At 34.9% G+C, this 18,331-nt stretch overlaps 1 protein-coding gene across 3 annotated transcripts in view; it reads right to left on the reverse strand.

The window, feature by feature from the left end:
* Window positions 1-18,331, reverse strand: part of Tmem117 (transmembrane protein 117) — a 442,366-nt gene that overhangs the window by 12,731 nt on the left and 411,304 nt on the right. The gene's annotated exons all lie outside the window — the stretch shown is intronic.

Consider the following 18,331-nt stretch of genomic DNA (forward strand, 5'->3'; position numbering starts at 1 on the left):
TTTGTTTTGCTATTTTTCAAAAATATGAACCTCTAATAACATGTGTTGTAGAAGAGGACAAAGTAAAGAGGATTTCATTCACTTAACCAAATTCTTCAACTTATACCAGGGGGCTTTATTAATCATCTCTGCTGGCAGCTGTTCAGAATGTACAATATCAAAGACTCCTGTCCGGATTTCTTGGAATTCAGATCAATTTGAGCCAAAAGATGGAGGACCTGACATGGGGGCACTAGAGATCAACAGGGAACTGATTCCCACACTGACATTAGTTATTTCGTGTCTCACCTGCTCTTGGTTTTTAGGTAGAGGCACCAAATTAAATTAAAGAAACAACACATTGAATCTGAAAAAAAAACATTTGAGATGGATTCACAGGCATTAATACACACAATTCTGCTTTAATTAATACTAAATTATCATGAAATCATAAGTGCTATATCTAATTAATATTTTAACCAACTTAAATATGAAAGTCTTGAACAAAATATTAATTTGAAATTTCAATCCATTAGCTCAATGTAAAACAGTTAAATTTATTCAAGACTTCTACCTATGCAGCTGACAGAAGTTTAGAAATAGAACGGCCTGAACTTTTTAGGAGTTTCCATGTCCATTCCACTCTTCCGTCTGTTGAGCACATTAACTAAAGAAGAATAAACCTGGAGGGAAGGAGGCTGTGTGAGTAGAGTAAAGCCTTCAGTGTCTAGTAGGTTCCTCATCTGGGAATCATTTCAAGCTGACAATACGAAAAAAGTACACAAGGAAAAAAGATGAAAGAATGCATCATATCTTTTCTATCAGTGTGTGTGTGTGTGTGTGTGTGTGTGAATGAATTTCATATTGGTCTCACCTCCCCTTATTTTTCAGATGCCATCAGCGAATAGACATGTCATTTGGAAAGTTCAGAAAACCCAAAGCACTAAGGCTGAATGAATTTGGAATATTTTGATCTGAAACATTAGCAAAAACTGAATTGGTAATGGTACCTGTTAACTACTGGTAAGGCTGTAGCATAGCATTTGCCTTTCCTTTTTCCCTAAAACCATCTTTTGCTCTTTCTGTGCTACTTGCAAGAAAATTGATATTAAATTTAGGCCTTTGTTAAAATATAACTGATGAAAACATATGCTTGGAAAAGAAAATGACTTGTAACTAGAATATCTTTCACTTACCCTGGATAAATGACACCTTATCATCGATACAGCAATTCTCTTTTTATTTCTTGGCTTAAGGAAAAGAATATTTCCTGGTAGTAATTGGGCCATTGTATTTAGAATTGGCTTCTTTTTAGAAAGACATTTCTTGGATGCTCCCATTTGGTTTTTCCTTTTGTGAAACTGAACTTTTCTACTGGGTGTGAAATTGGTTTTGGTTTGAAAGCAATCTCTGGAGATTTCATGTGAACTGCGATCAAAATTCCATTCACTAAAAAATGGCTTCTCAATTATTTCCCACCTGTACTTGGAGATAGAAAGAAGAGTTAAGGAAATGGGGAGTAGAAGGAAAAGGGAGAAGAAGAAGTCTTGGTGTTTATGTGGATGATGACTTTTGGGATTCTTAAAAGATAATCAGGGAAGGGAGTCAGTGGCAGGGGCTGGGGGTTGAGATATGAGAAAAAGAGGTGGTGCCATATAAGAAATTTTTTTTAAAAAAACATAAGCAAAAAAGATGTTGTCTTACTCAGAAAGTCTGACAGATGCACTCCTTCTATTTTATTTTTATAATAATCATGTTTTGCTTTGTCAAAACTTTTAATTTCTCAACTCCCTGTCTCCAATCTCTTCCTCAACTACTCCAGTTATTACATTTCAATTCCTACTCTACGTAGTTCTTCAAACTTATTATTCTTGAATCAGTGTAAACTCTGGCCTAAATTGACTTGGGGAGGGATGGAAAGAACTGTTACCATTTTTCAGAACATTTTGAGCTCATCTTAATGGAAAATGGATGTCTGAGGTTAATGAAATGTCGGTTATTTATTGAAAGAAGGCAGAAAAAGGAGGAGGATAGTCTTCTGAGCCTTCCTAGATTTCAGTTTCTTCATGTACAGATCGCTCTTGAAAATATCCACATCACAGTTTTTGGGGGAGGATGAGGTGATGCCTGAACAGCAATTGGCACACAGGGGAAAGTCGTGGAAATGGCCAACATGCATAGTTGATTTCCTCGCATGATTCCAAGGTCAGGTTTATTCTGAGAGTAAAGCAGAGGAAGGTGGATCTATTTTCTAAGGGTCACGTGTTGGTGGCTTTAAAGAAATGTCGGCTTTAAGATCTAAAGGAAAAGAAAGAGAGTTATCTTTTTGCCTTCATCCCTTGCATAGGACTCCCTACCACCATATCTCTGGCTGGGATTTGGCCAGAGCAGAGATCTACCCAGGTCAGGGAAAAAGGGGGAGCACCTCCCTCAAAGGCATATAGGAGGGGCCTCATGAGGAAGACAGAGAAAGACTTTAATGTTTCCTGGTGCAATGTGAGTCACAGTGACCTCCAGAAATAACTGTGGGAGATTTAAATGATGCAGAGAGGACTTCTATGCATGTAGGAGAGTGAGCCAGCAACATGTGCAACTAAAGGCTGAGGAAACCATGGACATTTGTGTTATACATTATTGAGCACTTGCAATGTTCTAATATCATCCTAGGATGTATGCTCTTATTGTCTCTCTGTGTGTGAATTTAAATACCTCATCTATTTATCTATCTGCACATACATTCAAAATAATCCTGAAAACTTGTTATTATTGACACATTTCTCCCGGTTTTATTGAGGTATAGTGTACAAATTAAAATTATGTGTACTTAATTAAAGTCACAATGTGATGTTTCGATATATGTAGTCATTATGAAATAACTATCATAAATTAATTAATACATTCATCCACAAATGGAAATTTGCCTCAGAGAAGTTATTTGTCCAAAGTGGAAAAAAGGGTCATGCAGCAGAGCCCAAGTTTTAACTGGTTCCAAAGAACCCATACTTTCCACCAGGCCAGGCTGTCATTAACCATGAAAAGTAACATTATTTTCTGTTTGTAATTCGCAAATGGAATTATTTTTACCTGCTTTGTGTTCTGAATGAGAAGCACCAATGATCATCTACACATCTCTAAGAACCAATGTCATATGGGTTTTAAATTTTCTCTCCCCAACCCCAAAGGGCTGCCATTTATCTGACCCTAATGTGAACAGGAAGACCAGCTTTAACTCTTTCTCCATGGAGCAGCTGCCCCAGGGACTGTTGGCTTTTATCAGACTGCCAAGAGGCGGATAGTTTGACCAATGGGTGATTTACAGCAAATCCTGAGACTGTCTTGGCATCATGAATATGGGTGCATAGCCAGTTTTATACACATGTTAAATATGCGTATGTTATGAGAATCATGGCTTCTTTTCCTTCTGCATGAATGTAAAAAGGCATATTTTGAACACAAGATAAAGTATTTATTAAAAGAATGATAAGCAAGATGTGTTCAGTTACTAAACTCACGGTAGATAGGCACATCTTGGACATGCACATTATGAAATGTTCATTTATTTTGTTCTTCAAAAAGTGTTATCAGTGTTTAGTAATTCAAAGCCTTCTTACTGTTCTCTGCTATTAAATCCAGCAATAACTGGCAGAAGTCTATCAGATTTGTGGTTCAGTGGTGTGAGAATTATCTAGGCACATGGTAGTATGCTAGTCTGGTTCTCATCATTTCGTGATGATATCCACAGTGCGAACAGACCACTAGCCTTGCATCTGCCTCATATAGGAGAAACAGTTAATTTTCATTCAGATGGGCATATTTCCATATAAAAATAAATGAGCAGTGTCATGATATATATCCAATCTTATTTCTTACATACTATGGTTTACTTCTGCCTATGGCAATAAAAAGCAGCTACTGATCCCTATTATTCATGGCCCACATTTGGACAGAATTTCAGGACAATGTTAAGTACATAAGCAAGCTAGTCTCAGGACATCCTGGATTCATCATTTCCCAGTGCTTTCTCATTACGATCCATGCCTCAGGGTCAAGGAAAAGAACTTGGTACTATTCAGAGGAACTCGAGCTTGAAACCAACACTGTTTTGAATTCCCTGACTAGCATTCAATTTCCCAAATCAAATGAAGAGACCTCATTTCTATTTAGGGAAGTGTTTGACGATAAAAATGTAATAACACTGATTATCCTGCAAAACTAGAGCCATCGTATCAGAACAGAAGTTATATTTTCTGGGTTAAAGATTAGCCACCTGTTTTTTGAGGAAATTAAGAAAGACATTAGATTTTAATGAAAAGCTGGAAACTATTTAGAATTGAATTGACAATAGATTATTCAATGTTGCTAAAAATATCAGTATTTTTCAATGTAATAATTTATATATCTCCTCTTTATAGACATTAGACTATTAAATTTCAAATTATTTCAAAAGCCAACTTTACAGATATATTTCTTTCCTTCTTTGTTAATCTCTATTTCACCATTCTCTAGAGCTGAATTTAGATCCCTGAATATCAGAACATTTTGCCAAAGATCTTCCCAGCTTGTAAAGTATCCTTAGCTTTTCCATGCTTAGCAGTGTCCTAGCAACAGGATTTTAGATGACAGTGAGCAGTGGTGGCCTGAAGAATTGTACTTATGCTTTGGGTGATATTTTTGTTTCTTATTAAGCAACTAGAGTGCCTGGTTTCTTTCAGAAACTCTGTGCTTCTTCTAATTGGCAAAGTTGCCATAGTATCATTCAGTTGAATTAATCCTTGGAAGCTCTGACATACAGTTGGTTTTGTTATTTATTTGTTTATTGCCTGTCTCCCCCACTGGAATGTAAGCTCTAGGGAGCTAAGAGGAATTTTTTTTTCCTGTTTTGTCCACTGCTGTGTTTCCCACACCTGAAATAGGGTTCAGCATAGAGTAAGAACTCAAATATTTGCTAATTGATGAATGGAGTGCTCTGAAAGTTATGCAACAATCCATTTTGGGTTTCATGTAAATGGAAACACAGATGGATGTAGTTAAACAGAAACAGCACAATAAAAACCTGTTTTTGTAAATAAATGTTACACATCACATAAGATTAATTATTATAAGGAAATTTGTTGTCTTACATTTTCTCTTTATTCACCAGGAATACTGGAATTGTATGGAGAGCAACAAAAAGTCTCAGCCATTAGCCAAAGATCACAAAAGAAAGAAGAGAATGGATCATCAGAGGGAGTGAAGGTCAAGTGTAAATATCATATCGTGAGTTGAGCTAATAAATGTTTGGGAAGTTGGTTAATACACTTTGTATACAACCAGAGATATGAAAAATTGTGTTCTGTATGTGTAATAAGAATTATATAGTGCATTCTGCTGTCATGTATAAATAAATTAATTAATTTTAAAAAACAGCAAAAAAATGTGTGTTGGGGGACTGAAAAGGGGTCCCCTTTGAATTGCCATTTGCAAAGGAGCTCATGAGATATGTGCAAACAAGTTGGAAAACATGAATGAGAATATAAAGGAGCATGTGGTTTGGAAAGGGTGAAGGGATAGCTTCACACAATGATGACAGTAGGAGAAGTGTTGAGGCAAAATGGAATGCAAGACAGAACCTGGTGTTCACAACAGAGGTTTCAGGACACTTTTTGATGTCCTTTGACATTGACCCTTTTCTCATATGTTGTATTCTGATTTTCTTTTGATATTCACTGTTGTTTTCCCCCTGAAGATCAAATGCATTCTATAACCTTTTGTAGTTTTCTTTTAGAAGGCAAATAGGCTACATAAAGGATTTAAAACCTTTTGGGGAAAAGTCTTGGGTTTCTGGTTGAAGTAGGCTTTTGTCAGCTAGTAGTAGAATTGGCAGACCTCATTCATCACTAAAACAAATCCACGCTGAACTGCAAATCTTTACTCAAAATGTAAAGAACTTGACTCTTTCACGCATTTCTGTGTATCCTAAAGAACTCTCAATATTATTGTGGTCTAAAATATAATTTATATTAGGGGTTTACTTTTTAGTGTCATATAATATCTTTTCTTCATCAATATTGTTTTTTAACTCACAAAAGACAATATAAATTCTGGCTAATTTTGAAGACATTTACCAGTGAGATATAAATATTAGTCTAGTGCCTATATAAAAAAACATGTCAACCCCAGAGCAGGTCTGAAAACTAAATATAGTCTATTACTTTTTAGAAAACTTGCCTAAAGGCTGTGGCAAGGTAACAGTGGGTTTTTAAAAAGAAGTTCCATTACATCTAGACATCTGAAAGCATCATTCCTTTGAGCGCCAAAATGGATACGTGTTTAATGAAATGCACTGAGCCTCATGTACAGATGTCCTGTCCTTACAGACTGATGTGATGAAGGACAAAATAAAAGTCAGTCTTATAAGTGTTTACAACTAATGGAAATGCATCATGTGGCATCCAGGAATAATGGAAAATCAATACCCCTTACTAGGGCACCACAGTTCACCAGTACAGAAGGCAAGAGTGTTCAACATCTTAAAGACTCCCATGAAATGGGGAGGGAGGAAGCCTTTGGCTATGAAGAGTGGCTGATAACTAAATTTAGTGCAAAGTCTGAAGAAATGCTCAGCACTGGGTCATTTTACATAGTCTTCCAAGTGATCTACTTAGTACTTTTTAAGAAGAACAAATGTTAACTATATAATAAAGTGACATGTATTTTACTCAAAAAAGAATTCCTCTTATAAGGAAAGAATGAAATCTAGTTAAAGAAAGTTATTAAACAACACATTTTTGTGTTCTTTTTCAGACACGGGCTACAGCATAATAACATATATTTCCTTCTTATTCTCTGCTTTATTGTATTTGCATATTTGGTACAAAATGCCACTGCTCTAGTGTCTATTCTGGCTTTACATATGCTGCCAGCAATGGTCACATTCAATTGTCTGAATGACTAATTTCTTCTATGGGCTACTTAGGAAAATTAATGCATACTGTCAAAAGAGTAGATATTATTGTCCTTCATAAATTCTTTATGTAATATTGAGGTCATTTTTCTCCATGAAAAAATAATGATAATGGATATCAGTGGGAAAATGTGATTCAATATATAAATGCTCACCTCACAAACAATGGAAAGAGTATGAAGTTGATCTTAATGTCAGATGGGTGGTAGAAAAAAACAGCCTTTGAAGTTCTTTATAGTGGTTTCATTTCTATTATTTTTTCAGGATTTTCTAATGGAGCATATATTCTAGTTGGGAACACAGACTAGTCTTTTAGCAAATGAGGATATAATATGTTGTCAAACAATGATAAGTGTTCTGAAGTGAGGAGGGAAAGGGATGAAAAATAGTGAGATGTCATGGGTGCGACTTGAATTGGTCAAAAGTAAGTGTATCTAAAGGCAATCTTTCTACCGAGTACTGGTTCATATGAAGAGAAAGCCCTGTAAAACTCTGGAGGAGGATAATATCAACTAGAAGGGAAAGCAAGCACAAAGGCCCTAAAGTATGAAGGATGGGACCTTTTTGTGTTCAAGAAGCAGGAAGACCAGAGTGGTTATGGGAATGTGGGTGATGTGGAGAGTGGTGGGAGGAATAAAGTCCACCCAGGAGACTGCTGCAGAAGTTCAGGTGTGAAGTGATGTGGATAAAACATGGGCAACCAGATGGTCAGGTCAAGATGCATTTTGAAGTTATTACAACTGGTTGGAGCAGCTGGTAAATGGCAATAGCATTTATTGGCAAGGAGAAGATTGGGGGGACGAATCCACTTTCAGAAAATGGGAAAGTAGGTAAGAAATTCAGAGAGCTATTCAGAATACGCTGATATGGAAAACTTAATAGATATTTGTCATAGTTTGAATCTCTCCTCCAAATCTCATGCTGAGATTTAATTGTCATTGTGACAGTATTAAGAGATGGGGCCTATAAAAAAGTGATCAATGGAGTAATGTCATTATTATGTGCCTGCTTGCCCTTTTGTGATGTTATGATGTAGCACAATGAAGACTATGTAAAATGACCCAGATGCTGGTGCCATGGTCTTAAACTTTCTAGAACCATGAGTGTTATGGTTTGGATGTGAGGTGTCCCCCAAAAGCTCATGTGTGAGACAATGCAGCAAAGTGTAGAGGAAAAATGATTGAGTTATGGAAGCCTTAACCCAATCAGTGAATTAATCCCCTGACAGATTATCTGAGTGGCAACTGAAGGTGGGTAGTGTGTAACTAGAGAAGGTGGGCTGTGTGTGGCTGGAGGAAGTGGGTCATTGAGGGGTGTGCCTTTGAGGTATATATGTTGTATCTGGTGAGTGGAGTCTCTCTGCCTCCTGATCCTCATGTGAGCTGTTTCCCTTTGGCACTCTCTTCTGCCATGATGTTCTGCATCACTTTGAGCCATGAGGAATGGAATCAGCTGTCTCTGGAATGAGACCTCTGAAACTGTGAGCCCTCAAATAAACTTTTCCTCCTCTAAAACTGTTCTTGTTAGTTTTTTTTTTTTTTGCCACAGAAGCAAAAAAAAAAAAAAAAAAGCTGACTAAAACAATGAGTCAAATGAACTTCTATTGCTTATAAATTACCAAGTCTATGGCATTCTATTACAGCAGCAGAAAAGGTACTAACCCAACATCCAAGTTGAAATATCATGTAGGCAGTTGAGAAGCTTAGTGAAGAGGCTGAGCCTAGAAACACAGATGTGGAGTCACCAGTGTGTCTATTGATATAAGGTCACAGAATTGGATAAAATTACATAGAAAGGGAGTATACAAAGCCAAAAGTAGAGGTCCAGAAGCCTAATACTAAGACACTTCAGCATTTAGAATCTTTAAAAGGAACCAGCAAAGTAACCTGAAAAGAACAGTCATGTCCTAGAAGCCAGGATTAAAAAAAAAAATGTTTCAAGCAAGAAGGAGTGATAACTATGTCAAATGTAGCTGAAGGTTTGAAGAAGAATACGACTGAATATTAGCCATCAGATTTGGCAGTATGAGGGTTGTTGTTCTTGACAACACCTCTGTGCTCCAGTGAAGGACAAGTGAAGGACAAAAACACAACTGGAGTTGACTCAAAAGGAAATGAAATGAGATGTATAGTCAACTGGAGAAAGGACAGCCTTTTAATAGAGGGTGCTGGGGAAATTGTGTAGAAACAGTCACAAGATGACACTGGAGCCTTATCTCTCACCAGTTATGAAAATCAACTTAAAATGGATTAAAGACTGACATAAGACCCCAAACCATGAAACTACTAGAGGAAAACCTAGCAAAAACATTTCTGGATATTGGAATGGGAAAGGATTTTTTTCTTTTTAAAAGATACCTTAAAAACACAGGAAACAAAAGTGAATATAGACAAAGGGAATTATATCAAACTCAATAGCTTGTGTTTAGCAAAATAAATGATCATCAGAGTGAAGAGATGACTCATGTTTAAGTAAAAGTATGTAAACTGTTCATCTAACAAGGGGTTAATATTCAGAGTTTATAAGGAACTCGAAAAACTCAATAGCAAAAAAGCAAGTAACTCAATAAAAAATGGGCAATAGACCTAAATGGATATTTCTCAAAAGTTGATGCATAAATGGTCAACAGATATAGAAAAAAAGTTCATCACTAGTTTTCAGAAAAATGTAGGTTAAAACCAAAATGAAATATCACCTTATTCCAGTAAGGATGGGCCAATTATCAAAAAGAGAAGATGATAAGTGTTGGTGAGGATGTGAAGACAAAGAAACTCTTGCACACTGTTGGGGAGAAGGCAAATTAGTATATCTACTATGAAAAACCATCTTGAGGTTCCTCAAGAAACTATAAATAGAACCACTATATGATCCAGTGACCCTCTCCTAGGTATATATCCAAAGGAAATTCAAGCAGTATGTCAAACAGGTTTCTGCACTCTCTTATTTATCGCAGCACTAGTCACAACAGCCAAGAAATGGGAAAAACACAAGTGTTCTCAGCTGATGAACAGATGAAGAGACTGTGCTGCATAAACACAATGGGACACTATTCATCCATAAAAAAGAATGAAATCCTGTCATTTGTGACAACTTGGATGGAACTGGAGATAAGTGAAATGAGCCTGGCATAGAAAGAAAGTACCACATGATCTCACTTATATGTGGATCTAAAAGCATTAATCGCATACAAGGTGAGAGAGTGGTAGTTGCCAGAGGCTGGGGAGGATGGAGGGGAAGGAGGGAAGGGCAAAGTATGATTGACTGGTATTAAGCTACAGTTAGGAACAAGAAGTTCTGGTGTGCGGTTACACCACAGGGTGACTATAGAAAATACTGTACTATGTCTGTACATCTGTATAACTGTTATGTATCTCAGAAAGCTAGAAAAATATTTGGAATGTTTTTGTTAAAAATAAGTAATAAATGTTTGAGACATGTTCATGATCTCAAACTTTTATGACTTATATGATCACGCAATGTGTACATGCATTGAAATGTTACATGGGACCTCACTACTATGTACAATTTTCACATTTTTATGTAATCACTTAAAAATTAATTTAAAGAAAATAATGAATATTAAAAATGAAAAATATGTAAAATAGTAGAGGTAATACATATAGAACTTTTAGGATCTCTGCTGTAAGAGAGAATAGTGTAAATAGACAGTAATTCAGGAGAGACCATGATTATGTTAGTTTCAAATGATTTTCTTAGTATAAAATAGAGTGAGTTATTATAGACTAGGGAAGTCTGAGACCTGTAATTTTCTTTTTATTTTTTCAGTAGTTTTGCAATTACCAGTGTTAAAACTGATTTGCACAAGTATGGACATACTGGTTGTTTACAGCTGTTGTCCATTTCTAGTGGACAGTGTCTATTCAGTACTGACTACCAGTCACTACTGCTTTGGCCAGTAGTTAAACATTCTGACCATCATTATCTGTGATCCAAAATGGCAATTTTTCTAAAAAAGCCAAAGAGCCCCTATCTATTGAATACAGCAGGCTTTTAGAAACAAGAGGCTGGGTCCTCACTTCTCTGTACCCAGTGTGGTTTCCTTCTATTTTCATCTTTCTTTGTAAAGACTCAGGCTCTGGAACAACCTCAGAGCCCCCTGCTTCTGACCCCCTGGACCACTCAATGATAACATGTAACAGAAAGTAAAACCTTTAGAGCAATGAATTTGAACTGTCAGATTTTCCTTGTCTGTCTTCAATGAATTTTAGGTCAAGAGTGTTCATCCTTTGAGCTCTAGAGAAAAATTATCCACCCTCAAGTAAGAAACCAAAGACTAGGAAATAAGATATATTGGTACAGGTTAGAGGGATGGAAAGAATAAAATATATTTTTGTTGTTTCTGAATTATATCCTCAGTGAATTGAAAAATTTTCTGAAACTATTGTTAGTCCAGAGGTCAATGGCCAACAAAAGTCTAACATGCATTGCTTTCCTTGTTCAACACCTATGGGAGGGATATTCCATCACCCTGAGTCCTTTTGGAAAACAGAACTACAAGCTGGGGTAAAGAATCTTCCATGCATGCCAGCAATGGCATATCTTCATACTGACACAATCCATTCAGGAAAGTCTGATGTGGCCACAGTGAGCTTGGCCTGTAGACTTCATAAAGCCCTTATACAGTCAATATGAGGTCTACATTTCTCAAAGAAATTCCCAAGGACATATTCAATTTCCCCAATGAATGGTATCACATTATTAGTGAACTAAATCAACAGTTATTAAATGCTTACTAGATGCAAAGCATATATTCTCAAAATGTATAAAATGGTATTAATAAGTGAAAAAATAAATTATGTTCTTACTTTACAGTTTTATACAATGGTGATTACAGGAATTGCCCCCCCCACCATGGAACCTAACAGATTACTAGTAGGAAAGAGACAAGATGAAATTAAATCAGTAACCCATGATATATTCCATTTTATCCCCATTTATATTATGGAGAAATCTTCACAAAAGTCCTATTTATGAGATTGGATATATTTTCATATTCATATCAGACTAAGCAAACAAATATTTATTATAAATCTGCTCTGTGCCATCCATTTGAAATACTTAATCTACTGTAAGCCACATGTAAATATATATGACAGATTTTTTTTCTCATTTTGTATGGGAGTAAATTGAGGCTCAGAGAGCAGTCAAGTAGTTTGCCCAATGCTGCACAATTGGTGCCAAAAAGGTTTGGTCACAGGGCAGTCTAACTACAAAGACGTTTTTGCTTGCCACATCAAATTTTCTCATGACTTTTCCTTTTTAAAAAATATATTTATTTCTTTTTAAAAAATATATTTATGTGGTGCTACAGATTAAACCTAGTGCCTCACATGTGCCAGGCAAGCATTCTACTACTGAGCTATTAATGGTGCAGTTATTTACCTGCCTAAAAGCCAACTGCCATGCTAATATGTATTTCTTTTTGATGATAAATTGTATCTGTAATGAAAGTGGTATGTTGCAGCTCACCTTGAAATGATGTTTTCTTTGGAATATTTTGCTTCTCGGAGCACATTAGGAAGTTATCCTGTCTAGCTTTCATTGCAAAATTAAGAAGTGGCAATGAATCTACTTTTATCATGCAAGACATTAACAAAGTTTGCAAAATATTCAGGTTGAGGTGCACATTTAACTGTAGATGATTTATAGACCTCTTATAATTTTCAGTGCCAATGCATAGATTAAGCTCTAAATTTATAATATTTAAAACAATGAATATTATCTCCCAAAAGTATTTACTCTTTGGTTTTCTCAGATGAGGATTTTTTTCATCATGCTCAGGCACTCTGATGGCAGAGAATAGACTTGGGGATGATTTAGGGTCCATCAGTGATAGTTATCAAACCTTGTAACTTGCTAAAAAGACACATCTTTCATGTTTCTTTGGAACTTACATAATGGTAAGATTTATGCTACTAACATATTGTGGCTGCACATATCATTAAGTGGTTAAAGTTTCATATTATGCCCATGACATGAGGCAAAGCAGAAACACATGAAAAGATCTCTATGTGTAAATATACACACATTTTATAGCAACCTAACAAACTTTTATTTGAAGTCTTCCTTTTCTGTATGTCAATGCAGTGTTTAATTTATTATTTTATGATGATCCTCACATTTCAAAGATTAGTTCTTTTTCTCATAATTATGATGGAGAGATGGCATAGTGTTCATAAATATAAAATTACTAATCCTTTTATTCAGTGTTCTTTATATTTGATTTTAAACAGAATTATCAGTATGATCAATATTAAAAAGTACAAGTGTAATGTTACTAAGAGGTCAAAGTTTTACATTGTATCTCTGTAGTATATCAGAAATCTAATGAAATATGTCATACTTAGAAATATTACAGACAATATTCTTAGTATATGTGGAAACAAAGTAACAGTGGGCTTTGGAAAGGAGGTAAAAATGATGAGAAAATAATTTCATGCCACCTCAGGATAATATCTCATAAATTTTTTGCTCATAAAAATGGTATGCCTATGGTTCTGAAAATTGACTTTTAATGCACAGAAAAGCTATATGGTAGTAATAATGAAAACTAAATATAAAACATAAAATTTTGCCTTCAAGCATCAGATTGTACTTGGTGAGCCATTGGTAAATGTGAAATTATCACATTTGCCAGTTGCCATAGGCTTTGCTTTATGGATATCTGCAACATTATATACATAAATCAATTAATATGGTTTTTTTATATATAAACCCAGGTGTGTGTGATTCATTGCCTCTCACTAGAAGAGAAGTTGGCAAATCAACATAATTATGAGACTGTTCAGGTGACAGAGTATATTGAGAAATTAGTTCTCTGAAAAAAGTTCCATGTTCCCTATGATTTGCCAACTGGTCCCTACCATTAATTCCCAACTTAGAGAGTCCTGGAATTTTAATACTCTATTTATCTTTAATGATAAATGTACTTCAACAGCTACAAAGATGAATCAAATCCCTTAACTAATCATGTATCATCTGCCTTTCAATTAGCATTAGCCAGAAATGGGGACTTCTTCACATCTCATCTTTGGGAACAATACATAGGAAGAATGATTTGTTGTTTTAATGGAAGCACCTGCAAAGTATGCAAATTAACTCAGATTCAGTGAAAGAGTCCTTCAATTGTGCTGTCTTAGCATCAACTGCAGTCTGTGTAAAAGAACAAATATTATCTTCGTAATTAACATTTTTTTTCTGGTTTTCTTTTTCAAGTCAATTGTCCATGATTTAGCATGGTCTTGCCAATAATTAAAGAGTCTGATCAATAGGTTACTCATTCTCTGATCTAAAATAAAAAGATAGCTTCTAAAGTTATTTAAATGAAAGGAAACAGACTCGCCTTTTCTAATATTATTAAGTATTCTGCTTGTCACACCTCCAGCTGGGCCATATAATTGATGTACTGTTTTAACAACAGCTACCATTCAAGGAGCTCCTATAAAAAACAGTTTCTGCCCCAGAATAGTTCTTCACATACATTTCCCTAATTATTCTTTAAAACAGTTCTGTAGGAGAGGTTTTATTTTTTCCATTTTTCAATAATGGACACTGATTTTCAGAGAAGGTAATTTTGCTAATAAGTAGAAGAGTAGAAGCCAACGTAGGCATGTCTAGTTCTATACAAGTGTTTTATATATTACATTGATGAAGTGAGTTACTTAGTTTATCCTGGCTCTAATTTGTGTCACTGTCTTATATTTGCTAAATGTCTGCACACTCAATAACTGTTTCAGTCTCTCTTCTAAGCATTGACAATATAGCAATGAACCAGGCAGATATGATTTCTAGATTCTGCCTTCCTGGGACTTATAGTTTGAATGTAGTATAAACACATAAACAGAATAATTTCAGGAAATTATTTACCCTACAGAGAAAATAAACCAGGATAACAGTTGGGCATAATCTACTTTAGCTAGGGTTAGAAAGATCTCTATGAGGATGGAGCCTCTGCAGCAAATGGCACCAGATTCTATAAGGTGTGCTGTGGATGCAACAGGAACCCAAACAGAGTTCCTAGTGGGAACAACAGGTAAAAGAACTGGTGAAGAGTCAAATAAATGAAATGAGTTACAAATAAAATAAACTAGGGATTGATAGAGAAACAACAAGGAGGGCATTTGAGGAAGTGGCTAAGTAGTGATGATGTCTGATCTGAGAACTGAGGCCAAAAATGACCCAGATGTATATAAAGTGGAGAATACTTAGTAAAGCAAGTGCTCAGTTATCTACTATATGTCATGAGCTCTCTTAGATCCTAATTAGAGGAATTATATCCTCTAATTTTGGGAGTTTGATGAACAAAAATCCATGAACATCCTGGTTTCTTGAAGCTTATAATCTAATAGGGATTTGAACATTAATCAAATAATAATGGGAATAGACTTTGGTATTTCTGAATACTAAAATACTGAAAGCTCACCCTGCAGTGGAAGAGGCAAACAAGTTAAACAGTACTTATTACTATAATTTGTTTCTATACCATTATTATAGGATGATACAGAATTATCAAAGTTGGGGTTATGGAGCTAATGGAGAAAGCATATACCTTATTCAAACTTCAAGAGAATGAGTGAATTACCCAGCCATTGTCAACCTTCCATTTTCATAGTGACCACAGGCTGCTAAGATCATGTAGATCATCCCATGCTTCAGGTATAGAACATTGCCATATAAATGGATCATCTTTTTTATAATTTGTGTTGTTAGTTTAAAACACAGACCAAATGGACCTTTTTCCAGTGAATATCTGTGGTTTACCTAACATTAGGTCATCTAAAAAATCATCTCTTCACAGACCTTCTTTTCTTATAATATTTAAAATTAAGTCTTTTTTCACCCAAAGATAGACACCGCTTATTTGATGATACAGTAAAACAGAAAATGCAATGTACAGAACTGCCACAATGTTCCGTGCACAACATTTGAATGCCATTACTAAAGTAATGTTATCAGGAATGGTTTGAAAATTTTCTGTAAGAAAATAGAAATGATTTTGGTGTCTCAGATTACCCTGCATCAGTCTGCACATTGCAGCCAACCATAAAACAGTTAACAATGGGCATTTGAATTTAAATCAACAGAATACTATCAAGAAAAGTGATTAAAACTTCAAAACTATGAATCCATGATTCATTCTGCATTCCTTACTCAGAATTAAGCTTGTATTGACTTCATATTCTTGTTGTCATTCAGATTGATTGCCACTGGAGTAACATTGGCCTGGCAGTTTCCTTGGTCAGTATTTACATCACATCATCAATATATTTTTTTAATGTTTATCTTAACCAAAGTCAATATTTCTCATCCTTGAGGTAATTACTTTGGTAAATGACTATGGCATAAATCAGATAACCATGGAACAAACCCTCATTGACAATAGTTATATGCATATCCTTTTCCCCAGTGCCTCTATAATTAGAAAAATTTGCAATGTTATTTACCTTCTTGAAATGGGACTTCAGGTATACACATACACACTTTTCTAATTATTTTCATAAACATTTGGCCACATAAATTTAAATTAGAAGGGCAGAAAAATTACTTAGTCTGTCTGAGTAAACCTATTTTTTTTTTACATCATGTACACACTCATGTTTTCTATGTGATTCAACATTCTCTGTTATCTGGCTCCACACTATTAAAGTAATTGAAATAAATGAAGATGTGATGAGAAATAAAACCAAATGACTTTTCACACAGAGACAAAAAATTATTAACATTTTCACTTTTAAATTAGCTGCCTTGCTAATTTGTAAACATCGTCTTTAGATATTTTCTTACTATTTGTTTTTTTCTATAACATGCTAATTTGGGAGCATGTTTCTGCAGTCATCTTTTAATAGTCCATATTAATCTGCTGATTCTACTTCTAGAAAACTCTGCAGAGAAAATGGCTTTCAATCTATTGTTATTTGTTAGGTGAACAAGTGGAAAGAAACTTTTGATAGATAAAAGTGAAACTGAATATAGTATATCATTCCATGGGAAATTATACAGCTACTCAGAATTAAAATTATGTAAGCTTTACCATATATTGTTAAGTGAAACTACATAATGCAAAGTTAAATATAAGCTATAATTTTAAGTGGCTATTTGCAGATGCACAGTGAAAATAAAACAAAAACTAACAAAAGACAGCAAGATAATATATCAAATTGGTTTTGTCATTACAGTAAAATTATAGTTTGTTTTAAATTGATCATGTTTTATGAATTTCTAAAGCATGTTAATATTATTTTAATTTTGTGTACCCATATATTACTATGTACATTCTAGATATTTATGCATATTCTAGACATATTCCCATTTTCAAAGCAATTTTTTTTTCTTTTTTTCTTTTTGGCTTTAAATCTTTCTTTAATTCTAACAGTCAATATCTTTCCTTAACCTCTAACCTTATATCCTCCTATAAATCTTGCTTTTATTCAATCTTGCTTTTATTTACTTTTGGTTGGAGCAATTCCTTTTCAGCTCAGGGTTCAAAGGGGATATAATATCACCTGCCTTCCTTTATGTCCCCAGAGTGCTGTGGATTTAATGAGATAATGTCCACACAGCACTTTGTGCTCCTTAGAGAAAGGTGCTATATAAAAAACAATGCATTATAATTATTTATGTTATTATAAAACCCACAGAGATATTAGAGCTACAATTTAGCACAAGCAGACAGGGTTGGACTAGCTCCAAGTATAGGCTGGGCAGGGTCCGTTAATACCAAGCTCTCAGGAATTGGATGCAGTTGCTGCTTCTTTTTCCCTGCATCTATTGGTACTAAAATGCAAATCCACATTTCTTCTTGATTTAAAAACAGAATACTTTAATTTTAATATGAAATCTTTAAAAAAATCATAACATGTCACTTATTTTTACTTGATTCTCTGTCTTCCTCTCTCTTTTCTGCTTCTATTTATGGTAAATAAACCTACAAAGCTAGGGTTAAAAAGCAGATATTACTGACTACTGAAAAATCAAAATTAATCCCTTCCTTAATTCAAGGGATTGTGAATTAATGAAGAATAACACAATTTTTGAGCTAATGCAGTACAGCCAACCACTACCTAATACACAAACAACCTACTTAGTGGCTCAAAAGTAGTCAGACATTTTTCTGAGCACTTATAATGATGGAACAGAGCTAAATTCTTAAAAAAAGAAAAAAAAAGTCTGAAACCTAGAATGTTCTGCTGTACATTTTGAACAAGAAAAGTTCTGTTCTGCTGGAGCAAGGAGCAAGGAAAGTATTGTACTATGAAACTATTGCAAAAGCCTAGGAAACACATGATGATGACCAACAGTCCCATAGTAAGAAAATGAGAGTGAAATTTGAGAAAATAATGGCACTGCTGTCAACATGCTGGATATGGGAAACACAGCATTAGAAGAAGC

This window comes from Urocitellus parryii, chromosome 5 (genome assembly GCF_045843805.1).
Source record: "Urocitellus parryii isolate mUroPar1 chromosome 5, mUroPar1.hap1, whole genome shotgun sequence".
Lineage (NCBI taxonomy): Eukaryota > Metazoa > Chordata > Mammalia > Rodentia > Sciuridae > Urocitellus > Urocitellus parryii.